At 48.7% G+C, this 13,506-nt stretch overlaps 1 protein-coding gene across 2 annotated transcripts in view; it reads left to right on the top strand.

The window, feature by feature from the left end:
• LOC144175865 (arginine kinase-like) overlaps positions 1 to 13,506 on the top strand; it is a 107,530-nt gene that overhangs the window by 19,700 nt on the left and 74,324 nt on the right. The gene's annotated exons all lie outside the window — the stretch shown is intronic.

Genomic DNA, 13,506 nt, shown 5'->3' with positions numbered 1-13,506 from the left:
CGGGTGCGAATACAGTATTTTTTTTTCTCAAATATCCGCAAGGAAATATTGGCGATCTTCAACCCTGCAAATTGCGGATAAATACGCTGTTGTTGTCTTTCCGCATTTTGTTTTCTTTGTGTCGTTGTTGGAGAATGTATTTCTATATATTTGTTCTGCCCTTTTTTGGCGACGTCACTATTCGTTGCCGCATCGCTTTGCAACCTTGCCTCTTCTACGGTTTCTGAGAGCTAGGCTGTACGCGTGCCTAGAAATCCCATGATGCATAGAGGTTAATACATCTATAAGTACGAAGTGAATATCTTACGTACTCAACAAAAGCTATTCGAATGTACGAAGTTTCTGTGTCTTTTCACTCCAGCTAAAGCAGTTTTGGGTCCGCAGTTTGACTCGCGTTCGAGTAAGATATCGGCACGTGGGACAAACGAGGGTAGCCCGTTAAAGGTACCTTTAGCTCATGATAACTTATGATTACTTTGTTGTAGCTTTCCCTAAGAAAATAAAAAAGAGCTCTTTATTAGAAGACACAACCGAGACGTTTGCCGTATTGCGAGCACCGACGTATTACTCCCCAGGAAAATGGGGAAGGGAGGAGAGAAAATGCCCATACACATAATAGGCTACCCAACGGGTTTGAGTTTTTTATTGTGGCATTTGACGCACCGAAGCTACCCTTGGGCTAAGAGGCGCGCCGTAGTGGTGAGCTTCCGATTAATTCCCACCACCTGCGGATCTTCTAACGTGCGCCGAAATCTTGACACACGGTTTTCTCATACATCAAAAAAGCGGCCACCGCAGCCGGGATCGAACCCACGTCCTTAGGCTCAGCCGCGCAACGCTTTAGCCACTGAGCTACCACGGCGGACACCAAAGGCGTTCGTCGCTACAACTGAAAGGAACGTCACTTAAGCCCGAAAGCAATGCCGAGACCGAGAGAGAGCGAACAAACGAACAAGCGAGGAACGGGATAGCGTTATCGTCCCCATCGCATGAAAATTTTCCGAGCGGCAAACACTTTCCGCTCCTGCTCCCACGCCATGTGTTGGCGAAACGCCTTACGATCCCGGGCATTTCAATGGGCGCCGCAAGGTGGAGCTACGAGATTTTCTGCTCACGGTCAACGCCACCGACGACGCCGGATTTTGTGCGACACGGGGCCCTTAACGACATGCGTTGATCCCTTTTGAGCGAGTTTCTAAGTTCACTGGTGGGCGTACAGCAACTTCGTTACTTCGTGGCTACCTAATCTATGTACTGGACGTGCTTGTTTACTACGTTGTGAAAGGATTTCGGATTTTGAAAAAAAAGTAGAAAGTGGTTTTGCAGGGGAACTTTAGAGTTGATTGCGGCTGTATCGCCGGCACTTGGCCCGTCAGCTTCGCCATGGTAGCCACCTTCTGGGCCGTCTGCGTGAGCGCTTCAGCCTAATTAAGCGACAGGCTGAATCCAATCATACAGTATCCCAGCTTTCATGGAACACTGTTTGTATATTCTGCGAAACCAAGCCAAACAGACCTTTAACTCGTTATAACTAGGTTTTCAAATGTTTAACAAGACCGTTTTTTATGACATTCTTATATTACAGTCAAGGCTCACAACCATGCACCTGCCACTTCAAAGGTCTCCAATATGATTCTTATGGCGTCGATTGTTGTATGTTAAACATGTCACTTTCCAACGCTAAATCACACGCAATGAACAGTTTGTCATGTGCTTATGCCGCTGCACAAGTGCTGACTACCAATGAACAAAACGCCATGAATGATAACCTCTCAAAAAATCGAATCAGAGCGTTCAATTTCCATTTTGGTTTACCCCTGCCTTTTTTCCCCTCTGCGCGAGAAACGCCGGCTGCCTAAACATGACGAAATAACTTGAAATCCTTCTGCTCACACGTATTTTAAGCAGTACCGCTCCTTAGTGAATAGGGCGCTTAATTGCGACAGAGAATCGCTTGCAAACCATACCAAACTTTGTCTTACTCGCTATCCCATCGAATTCTGGCAATGTTTGAAACAGCGAACCAATTATTTTCCTGGTCGCATACCCTCAGGAATGACGACAGCTTGTGTTCGAGCCCGTCAACGTTTGCTAGCTGTTTTCAAAGAAGTTTGGGTCGACAAATTCAACACCTTGAGAAAACTGTGATCGATGCAATCATTGAAGCTGCTAAAACGGCATTTCTGTCCCCTTACTCTTTATATACGACCTTGCTTCTGCTATGGTCCTACTCACCATAAAGGCACTTTTTTTATGATATACTCGCGCGCTTCGTTGTTACAGGGTGCCGCGATATTTTCGCAACCTTTCTCTGCCTAATGTTGTGCATGTATTTTAAGTCAGGCAACAAGGCTGTCTCTGAAACCTACCGCCATACTTCGCTCTTGTGACATCCTCGAAAGTACGCAAAAAACGGTATTTCTCGATATAATGCTAGTGACAAAATGCAGATAGGTAATTCGCCTGAATCTACCTGTATGCCTGTCTGTCTGTCTGTCTGTCTGCCCGTCCGTCTGTCTGTCTGCCCGTCCGTCCATCTGCCTGTGTGTCTATCTGTCTGTACGTTGTATTTGGTACAACATTTTACCTCCACCCGCCGCGGTGGCTCAGTGGCTAAGGCGTTGCGCTGCTGAGCACGAGGCCGCGAGTTCGATTTCCGGCCGCGGCGGCCGCTTTTTTGATGGAGGCGAAAAGCAAAAACGCCCGTGTGTAACAGAACTCAGCGCACGTTAAAGAGCCTCAGGTGGTCAAAATTAATCCGGAGCCGTCCCTACGGCGCGCCTCACCACCTGCGTTGCGTCGGAGCGTTAAACACTACAATCAATCAATCACTCAATCAATCAACCAATATTTGATTTTCCAAATAAATCAACTTAGGTATCACGCCGCAAGAAAGCATCCCGTCAATCTGGCGTGCCGCATCGGCCGCAAGGAAAGCTCGGTTTGTTTGAGGCAATTTGGCGCAATAATTTTTTGCCAGTTGTACCTATTCTTGCCCCTAAACATACGCCCGCGCGCACCCACCATCTTAAATTCCGATTGCCGATTTAAGGCATAAGGCATCAGCAGTCCTGTCGTCCGACTGACTCCGACAGCCAGAAATTGTGGCACCACCACGCGTATAAAAATACCTCAATGGGTGAATGAGGCGACGTGCGTCCACGAAGGAAACGGAAAAAGACAAAGCGTGCAAGAGTGTAAACAAGCACCTCTTTCGAGCCTGCGTCTTTCTTGTCCTTTGCGTGGCGGCGCGGCGCTATATTCGGTGGGCCATTTTTTCTTGTTTAAAGGCGCCGGCTTCCGCCGAGGCTGAAGGCAGTGCTCCAGCTGTGAGCAAAAGCACGCATCGCAGGAACAAAGATAGGCTTCGCCGCGCGCCTGGAACTGCGCCAGTGGGTGGCGGTGGAGCAGTACCTGTTCCGCACACGTCCCAGGAATAGTCCGCCCGAACGGACGAGCCCCAAGTGTCTGCGCGCGCCCGAGGCTGCAAGGACTCGACAAGGGCGCCTTTTCGTCGCGGCGCGTATGGAACACAACCGTGGCTGCTGCTTCGCTGATCAACGACCTCGCGACAGGCACGTGCCATGCGGGTGTGTTGGCTGAGCTTCTCGCGGCGAGTCAGTGAAACGAATCAGTAAGAAGCTCTGACAGTGCGAACGCACGGATGCAGCGAATACAGACTAAAAAGGTTTCGAGAGGATCGCTAAGCATATTCTTATGAGATGGGAGAGAGAAGGCGTTTTTTTTTTGTTTTTTTTTTTTTTTTTTTGGCTGGCTCGTCAACGAGTACTCTGCGGATGTCCAACTATGAGCCGGCAACCCCGACGTCAATTATTGTGCGGCTGCTTGTTGCAAATGCGACACTGCCGCAAAAGAATCTGACGTCCAGCCAAGACTGCGGGCGATGCTTCTGTTTTCTTCGTGTATTAATTTTTTTTCACCACTTTCTTTGTGACTCAAAAAATCTTCACTTGTTTCTATGATCTACCGCATTCGCCCCTTTGCTCTCGAAGGTTTTCTTGACTGCCAACCCTTTATTCTATCTTGATTCACCGAGCCCCTCATTTCCCATTTCTGATTCGCTACATGCATAGCGATGGTCTCTGCTCTGGCAGTCTTGGTGCCAAAGGTAGCTTAACAGGGTTCAACGCTGGTCGACCACTCTCGGCATGCCGTAGGCACTCGAGTCACGGCTTGGGGGCTAAAAAGAAGGCCCCCTTCACCCCGAGTAGTCCGAGTGGCGCTGGCTACCACCCCCGAGTGCAGGAAACAAAAAATAGCTTAACATAAATACCCGAGAAAGTGGTGGGGAAACAGCCCCGTCGGTAGCGTAGTGGTCATCGCACCAGACCGGTATTCTGGAGGTCGTGAGTTCGGATCCCACCCGGCGGACATTTTTTCACCACTTTCTTTCTGACTCAAAAAAATCTTCACCTGTTTCTATAATCTACCGCATTCCCCCCTTTGCTTTCGAAGGTTTTCTTGACTACCAACCTACCAACCCTTTGTTCTATCTACCTATGAAAAGAGAAGAAAAACTTCGAACAAGGTAAAAGCACGATTGTTGCCAACGTTTCAGCAAAGAGACTTGCTTTCGTCGTGTTTACGCACGTTTTTTTCCCGCTGACGTATGAGCACGTGAGAAGACGTATCATTGGCTATCACGACTGATGAAGAGCCCCAATTCATAATTCCTTCCGACGTAAAAACAATCAACACTGCATCTAAAGGGTTCTGCATCGGACTTTGTGTATGTTCTACTACACCCCTACGGTTCGAGGCTAGAAAAGCGGCTGGTGACAAGCCTATACTGCTGAACTGTATTATTGTATAAGCGAAAGCTATCGTGGCTATGATGGGGACGTTGAGGAGGAGGAACTTCCGGCAAGATTTACAAGGTGAATCCCGCCGACAGGTACTGCGTAACAGCCCTGTGATTTCTTGGGCGTATTTTTTTTTCCTAAGAACCTCTAGGGTGATGCACTCGGTGTTTACGAAGTGAATGCATAAACAGCATCTATTATGACGGCAACCGCAAGAATTACCGTCAGAAATTTCTCACGGCCGTCGTCTGTCATTGGGTAAGAATGCTACCCGCGGAGAGAGAGAGAAACTTTACCGAAGACCAGCGAGGTTAGCCGAGCCGTTCCGCTGGCTTGCTACGCTAGATGATTGATGAAAAAGAGAAAGAAAGCAAAAAACAAAAGAAAGGAAGAAAAAACTATAAAAATGAAAAGATGTCATTTGATGCGCGCAAAATTTTCAATCACAAAACTCTGTCCACTCCGGTGCTTCGACGAAACTCCAAGAGAGCTTTGATTGCATGTGCAGCCTGACTGAGACCCGACCAAGGGCCCAAAACAGCCCTCAGTTCAAGTCCCGCTCCAAGGTGCCTGCACAAAGATACTATTAGTTTCTGTCTGTGCACGGTGTATTTTGGGCGCACGCATATAACATGACGAATGTCTTCTCGTGAGCCCCATGTGGAACAAAACGGTATGTTCCGTGTAGGCCACATTCAAGCGCAGCCTATGCAGAATAGCTTCATCGCGCTTTCTAAGCCCAAGTAATGTAGAGGTAATGTCCCGTGTAGGCACATTCAAGCGCAGCCTATGGAGAATAGCTTCATCGCGCTTGCTGAGCCCGGGTGGCATTCTGAAGGTGCACTTGGGGTCAATAGCGTGAAGAGGTGCGTATTGCTTCCTTGCGTCAGTCCAGATAGGCATCTGCGCTTTCCATGCGGTTGATGAGGCGAGTATTGCCGCATCCTTTCTTCTGAATGGGATCGGCAGAGCTTCAGTGCAGAGACTGTAAGCACATGAGGCGGCTTTGTCAGCTTCGTCGTTGCCGGCAACTCCGCAGTGGGCAGGAAGCCACTGCAGATCTACCCTGTGTCCCCCTTGTATAGCTTGTAAGTGCAAAAGATTGATTTCCCACGCCAGCTGTTCTTTTGGAAGCGATTTTAAGCTCTCGAGTGCTCACCTGGAGTCTGTAAAGACAGCCCATTGATTGGCCGGCTGCTTCCGAATATACTGAAAAGCAGCGCACAATCCAGCCAGCTCAGTAGCTGTCGTAGAGGACTTGTGGCTAAGTGTGGCGCAGATGGTCAGCGACGAAGGAATCGATATCCCTATCGCCGACGATGTAGCTGTCACTGAGCTATCAGTGTACACGTGGGTGTGGCCTCTGTATTTGTTGCAATGTGCTCCAAGGCAAAGAACTTTAGAGCTGGGGCTGGTATATCCGCCTTCCGCATAAGTTCAGGTATTACGGTGACAATTTTTATTGGAGGAAAGAGCCACGGAGCCACTGGGAAGGCAGATCGTAAATTCTATGGGATAAATATTCCCTCAAAAGCCGTGTTTGCAGCTGCCCCTGTAGCGTACGCTGCGCAGAGTGATCCACCGGAGTGGCTGCCTCTTTTGGATGCGTGCGTTTGCTTGCCCGAGCTTTGAAATGGTGCCAATCTTTGTTCGACTGATGTCCTTGCCCTTTGCTGCCTGTTATGCTTATATTGTGTGTTAAGTGTCTTGTCTGAGTTTTTCTAAAGTTTTCTGAAATTTCCATGCATTAAAGAAAAAAAGTCCCTGTAGCGCAGTGGTATAGCACTTAGTTTTAAACGAGGAGGCTCAGGTTCGAGACCGACAATGGCGTTTTTTTTTTTTATCTTTCGGAATTTCTCGGCTATCGTGATCTTGTTTATGTTTTTCTCACACTGGTTTTTACTGTATCAAGAGATCGGCACACAGAACTACTAGAATGGGTGGAATTGCGTTTAATATAGGTTGTGTTTTGAGTCGTTGGGCTTGGTTAGATTAGGTTTGTTGCAGTTGGGCTGGATTCGGGTAGGTTATGACGCGTTCGGTTAGGTTACGTGGGCGCGTAATTCAGCAAATTTTCGGCCAGTCAGATTTTATGGAAACTGCCTTGAGAATTTCCCAGAGGTAACCCCCAGGGCTGCCGTGAGATTAGACGCAGCCTAAACAATAAGAGCGCGGGATATAGGCACGCCTAAGGACGTTGTATGCGTACCCTGTGAACTCACCACCGCGTAGCTTACTTGATGATGATGATTACGAGTACGATGACGGCAATGATGATGGCTATGATGATAATAATCATGATGATGATTGTGAGGATGGTGGTGGTGATGATGATTATAGTGGTTTGAATTACGGTGGTACTAAGAAATTCTATGCGGTGGTGGTGGCGGTGGCGATGGTGATTATGCATTCAACACGTTAGCGCGTGTCCAGAAGGAGGGATTGGCTAGGGCTAAAACCTAGGGCTTAAGCTAGACGCTAAAGAAGGCGGGGTTTGGTGGGCCGGGCAGGGACTTAATGGGGTTACCAAGTCTGCAATGAAGGCATTCGGGACGGGTGGGGGTAGCGTACCCTAACATAGGGAGGCAACGAAATCAGTTTTCTTTTTTGCGGTATCTCAGACAAATCCACTGTTTCTTTATTTCCCCGGCCTCTTGAAATGGTATTTCAGCGGGCTGCATGCTGATCGCAACAATTGCTCTTGGTGGAGAATGTACTCTTAAATTTTTCGCACTTCACGCGAAAGTTCAGCTTTACCTACAGCTCTACCTGAACAAGTTCATGATAACATTGTGTTCCGGAGCATGACACGCCTTGTTAAGCGTGCGGTGGATCGCATAAAAATTTATATCTAAACGTTCCGGAACAAATCCGGAACGGCGTGGGACTCGGGACGTTGTTTGAAAAGTCGGGACATCCCCGCAAAATTCCGGACGGTTAGTAACCCTAGGGCCTAACCGGTGGTACCAGACGCTTGAGGGCACCTCGAGATGTCAATATGCAAGTAGAGGCGACACCAGAGGACCACGCGCAGATCTGGTGGTGAGTTGAACCAACTCTACCAGGTGTATAAATTATGGCGTGGTAAAAGTTGTATACCGAAAAAGTAGGGAGCTGGTCGGTAATATTGTAATGTCGGTCTTACGTATCGACCCTTTCTTTCTTTTTTCTTCCTTTCTTTCTGGTGTAGTGCTTACCGATTATTTATTGGTGGATATTTTTTCAAACTTCTACCTTTTTGTTGCCCGTAATGGGAATTCGCGTTGACCAGCTCGGACCTGCAGTAACAGCGCATGCCTGGATCTCAATCGGGTTACACGAGCAGGCGCCGCCTTCTGAACCGAGGAGGCCGACCACTGTCCTTTTTTTTTATTTTTTCTCAATAAACGTTTTCGCCCCACCAGCTTTCTGCTACCTCTCTCTTCCATACATGTGTGCGTGTGTGTGCGTGGGTGCTATTGTCGACTTTTCCATTTTCATTGCACAACTTCACCACGTAATTCCACCGGACATCTCCCGTCCGCACAATTCACAGCACCGTGCTTTTCGTCCCGATAAAGCGACTCAACGTGTAGAAACAAGTGGGCCTCGGTCGGTAGGTTACGGAATCATGAGTACCAATATACCACTCGCGGCAGCAGTGGCTTATTGGCGCATGAAATGCACAGAGCATGAAAACAGGCAGCACCGCCACGCACACTTTCTCGCGCTACCACTAGCGACATCCCTAATTGTGAATGCTGAACGAGGGTTGGTAGAACTTGTGTAAACGTCCTTCTACGCAGACGAATCATCGTTTGCTGTGAAACAAAAACAACAACAGCTTTGTGAGGTATGACCTTTGTATTAAACAACATGTCATTTAGCCTTTAGTGTTGTTGTAAAAAATTTCTTTACGCATGAGGAAGGAAAAATTACTCCCACCTCCCCTCGCGGGAACACCTGTGTAGATGCGACGCATAGGGGGTTCCGTTGTTGTTTCCGTTAGGTTGATTCTCCCATCGCGTGAAACGTGCCATGAACCACCTGCCGTGGCTATGACGCAACGTGGCGCGGCTATGACGCAACACAATCCAACACAATCCACTTTAATTCAATCCAATCCAAATCCAAATCCAAATCCAATCCAATCCAAGCCAAGCCAATCCAAGCCAATCGAATCCAATCCAATGCCCCTCGCGAGAGAGTGTTCGCTATGGGAGAGGAGAGGGGGTGAGCGGCGGAGAGCGCAGCTCGCGCGACGGGGAGAATTGAGATGCCGTCGCATCTAAAACTGGTTCGTCATACCAGAAGACTATGAGTCGACCGTGCTGTCTCGGACCTGGAAAAGTTGCCGGGACTCAAAGTCAGCGCTCGTCGTCAGATTCTCTCTCAGGTCGTGAAGTAAATGAGGCAAATAAAAGTGATGGAAATCGGTTAAGACTGCACCATCATATAAATGAGGGTACCTGGGTGGAGGAAGTTTTCACATGTGGCCGGATTTATTGTGGTACACGCGATATAGCCAAGCTGGTTGCGGGAAGGTAGAGTCATTAACAAAAGGTTACAGACGATGAAAATGGCGACTTTAGGTTATTTCTCTTCTGGTAGCAGCCCACAAATGGTGGTATGCGTCTGAGAAGACGTATAATTACTGAATTATTGCAAAAATGCCGCACATAATACCCCAGGCTGCCGTGCGGCAGAGAAATAACACACAACTGCTGCTTTCGTGGTGCGTAAACTTTTGCTCTTGACGGTACCTGTTTCAATGCTCATGAGTATGCCTTTTCTTTCGGCAAGTGTGGGGCGAAGAGGATGGAATTTTTGTCTGGAAGAGTGTTGCCGCCTTGACGGGCGACCACGGCAATTACAGCAAGTGTATCCTCAGAGTAGTGTATCCTCAAGTGTATCCTCAGAAGGAATAGCGCAGGCGTGCTGATGAGCTTGATTGGCAGTAGGCCTGCTTGTGGACGCGTTTCCCAGTAAAGAAAGCTTACGTTTCGTCAGCTTGGTATTGATGCACCACCCGGTCCGGCATATCTAGACATGACCACATTAAAAAATTATGAAACATCCCCCTCGCGAGGGGCACGGTCAAATGCAGAGCATTTTCGGGGGGCGCACGACGTTAAGTTGGTTGGGTTACGTTAATGTTGTTGCAGTTGTTGCTGTTGGTTGTTATTGTTGTTGTTGTTATAATTATTATTGTAATTAATGAGGAGTCGTAATTAAGTGGTCACGTGACATCATTTATTATCTGGTTCGAAAGGAATTGACAGCGAGAGCGAACGCCGAGAACCGCCCCATCACGGCGCGACCGCGCCACGTCCACGTCACGACTACGTCACGATCACGCCACAACTGTTGTTGCTCCCGCGCCAAACTACGACGCATGCGCGCCCCACCTGTTGCTGAATGCGATCCGAGCACGCAGAGAACACGCGAGGAGCAGCGGAGAGCAGGCGAGGAGGAGTGGGGGAGAAGGCGCACCTGGAACGGCTGTTGCGGACGAGGCCGCGCGCTCCCGTTTGACTTCGGCGCCGCGGAGCGCAGCCGCGGCGGAGAGGAAGCAGACGACGCAGGCGACGCGCCTCCGTTTGCATAGCAACGCGGCGCATGCGCAGAGAGCAGTGGGGGTGAGATCAAGTGCGAAACGCGAGGAGCAGCGGAGAGCAGGCGATGAGGAGTGGGGGAGAGGGCGCACCTGGAACGGCTGTTGCGGACAACGAGGCACGCCAACGCCGGGTGACATCGTGAGTTAAAGAAATGCTCTGCATTTAAAACGACACCATCCGACATTGGGTATTGCATGGCACAACTGCAGAAGAAGCACGGACGTTCATCGGAATTGCGTTATGATTAGTTTGCTGTACAGAATTCAGGAGGACTTGTTAGCTTTCTTGAGACTCCTAACCCCGGGCTAATGCAATGGTTTTATATTGATATATTGATTTGTACTAAGCATTCTACGTCGTGATGCTCCGATGAGATCGTCAAGCTGTCATAGGGGTAGTGATGAGTAATATTTGCAACCGCTGCGGAATTGCTGATTCCGCAACAGGACTGTGAGCTAACTTTTGAGGAAAGCCTTTGTTCTGGAACGGGCTCCAATGGGCTGTGGATGTAAAGGGTTTGGTCATTTCTAGTATTGGCTTGGATAGTAAGTCCCAGGATCTTCAGGGTCTTCAGGATCTTCAGGACCTTCCCTTGAGTAGTGGGAGATACTGCTGTCCAGCTGTCGACCTGAGGACCAGCTCCTGCTTGCGACCAGGGCTACGGCAGCCTGGACAGCACATGGGCTCCTAGACTGAGGAACCACTCCCACATTATTGCGTAATAAAGTTTCTCTCTCTCTCTCTCTCTCTCTCTCTCTCTCTCTCTCTCTCTCTCTCTCTCTCCAATGGGCTGTGAATCATGATGATGATTATGGCAATGATTATGATGCTAGAATTTCTGTCAATGATTTTTTGAGACTCTTACACTTTACTGAAATTCTAGCTCTGTTGGGTGACAAGGAAGTTCATAGCTGCAACGGTGGGCAGAACCCATGGGTGCTGGAGTCCTTGCGATGGCTATAGGGTGTGAGGGGGGGCGGTGGGAAATCAGAATTTTGTGCGCCTAAGCGGATGTGATCCCTTGGCTTGTAATTTTGAACGGCTCTCGGGGAATCGGTGAATATGAGGGTGGGCGTGGGGAAGGTCGTAGTTGTCAGAGTGATTGCGGCCTCATCTGCCTCGTGGGGATGGGCGGCGCGGATTGTTGCTGAGGTCGAGGGTGTGTTTGCTGGTTGCCGTGTGATTTACGGTGGCTGTTACGTATGTGTGATGGGTGTGTAGCTGTGCAGGGTCTACGTAAACGGTCATGGGAGAAGGGGGGAAATGGGTGACGTGGTATCGCGTTCTTCCGGCTCGTCTGTGCTGACTCGCAACTAGAGTTTGTTGGGACCTACGTGCATACTCAAATGTCAACAACCTAGCCCACGTGTGACCACGTGTCAAAATTACGGGTAATTCATCCGTAATAATATTAATAATGCCAATTGATGGTGTGCTATTTATGTCTCATGTCCATGTCTCTTTATCCAAGATTGTTAAGGCTAAGTGTATATGATTCACCGAGCGACGGTGGCCAATTTCTGCTGTTGGAGGAAAATGTTAACTCCAGTTGACTATGCTCTAAATCAGTACCGCCTAGATTCGGAGGGACGGCCAATCTGCATCAGTAGCTTTTATTACTTGTAAAAAATCTACCCTCCTGGTCTTTACTGCCAGTGCTAATACTTCTATTCAGATTCATTAAAAAATTTCGTATTTTGTAAGAAACACAAGGCGGGTCGCGTTTCGGCAGCAGGAGTCATGGGAGCGGGTGGGAGAATTTTGAAAGAAGAAGAGGCTTGACGGTGGCGAGGCGGGGATTCGGCAATAGTGTAAGCAGCGATGACTTTCCGATGGCGCCCCGGCGTCTAAGGCAGGGCTGAGACTAACGCGGTCTCGTCGCCGCCTCCGCACCAGCCACTGGTGGTCCAGTGGGGGTCGGTCGGGCCACTGGACACCCGCGGGGACGGGGTCCGACTCCAGTATCCGAGCCATCTGAGTGTAGGGCCGACAGTCGCGCTCCACATCGCACCAAAAATTTTCGTCCTGAAGTGGGCTGCTCCCGCGGCGAGAGACTCGAAGCCATGGATAACCAACAGTGAGTGCTGCAGTTCTTGTTGGGGAGAGTCGCGTTTTTTTTTACGGAATTAAACAGTACACAAGTTGAGCGCGTAGCTAATTACGAAAGTTGTGGCTGTACGTCGCGAAATCATACCTGCATGTCTATAGGCACGACGCCGTTGTTTTCCGAAATATAAACACTGTTCTTGCGCACGTTGTGTCGACAGTGATCGACCAGGCACGAGCCCTCACCAGCTCTCCAAAATAATGCATATAAGTGTGGTAAACTAGGTAATTGTTTACAAAGGGGAGTGCCCGGAGTGCATAGCGGGGCTTTAAATGTCCTGCGCCAAAAGCGGCCTAAAACGTACCGCTTCAGTGTATGTAGGAAAAAGAATGTCCAGAAATTAATAGCAACAAACACATTGACTGCTTTTTAAAAATCTGGTTATTGTAAAATTTTAAAAATTAAAAATACGGAGCAAATGAAATTCGAACCCAGAGCATGTGTACAAAATCTACGAGGTGTTTGACAGCATGAAGGCTTTTTTTTCCTGTATTGGATACCATGAATGTAAGAGACACTTCACCTCCGTAACCGAAGCCGAAGAATATGCGTGTTCGTGCGTATGCTTTTAGTCTTGTTGGATTGAAACGGGAACAGTTCGGCTCGTAGCTTATTATGAACGGCTCGATACGGTAGGTTATTACTGGTGGATGCGACTGAGTTCAGTTGTACTAGTACGGCGAGCAGGTCTGCGACAGAGAACAGTGAGATTTAGTACCAGTCGTATATCCTTGTCAGCTTCTTGTTATATACAATTTTTCCGCGACGACGTGTAGGTTACACCCAGTGTTGTACGGAACGGCGTTACAAGGAACGGCGTTCCTGGAACTAGTTCCTTTTTGGAGGAACGGAGGAACACCACTGTTTTATTAAGGGTCGGTGGAACTGTAACAGTAACTCGTTACGTTTTTGAAGGAACGGCAGGAACATCGCTAGGATTTGGCTGTTTTTGATGCCAAGGCTCGAGTACAAAAATCCA

This window comes from Haemaphysalis longicornis, unplaced genomic scaffold, assembly GCF_048455015.1.
Source record: "Haemaphysalis longicornis isolate Haplotype H1 unplaced genomic scaffold, Haemaphysalis longicornis Haplotype H1 scaffold_3, whole genome shotgun sequence".
Classification (NCBI taxonomy): Eukaryota; Metazoa; Arthropoda; class Arachnida; order Ixodida; family Ixodidae; genus Haemaphysalis; species Haemaphysalis longicornis.
The sequence above is the reverse complement of the archived record's forward strand: the minus strand, read 5'-3'. Positions and strand labels throughout refer to the sequence as shown.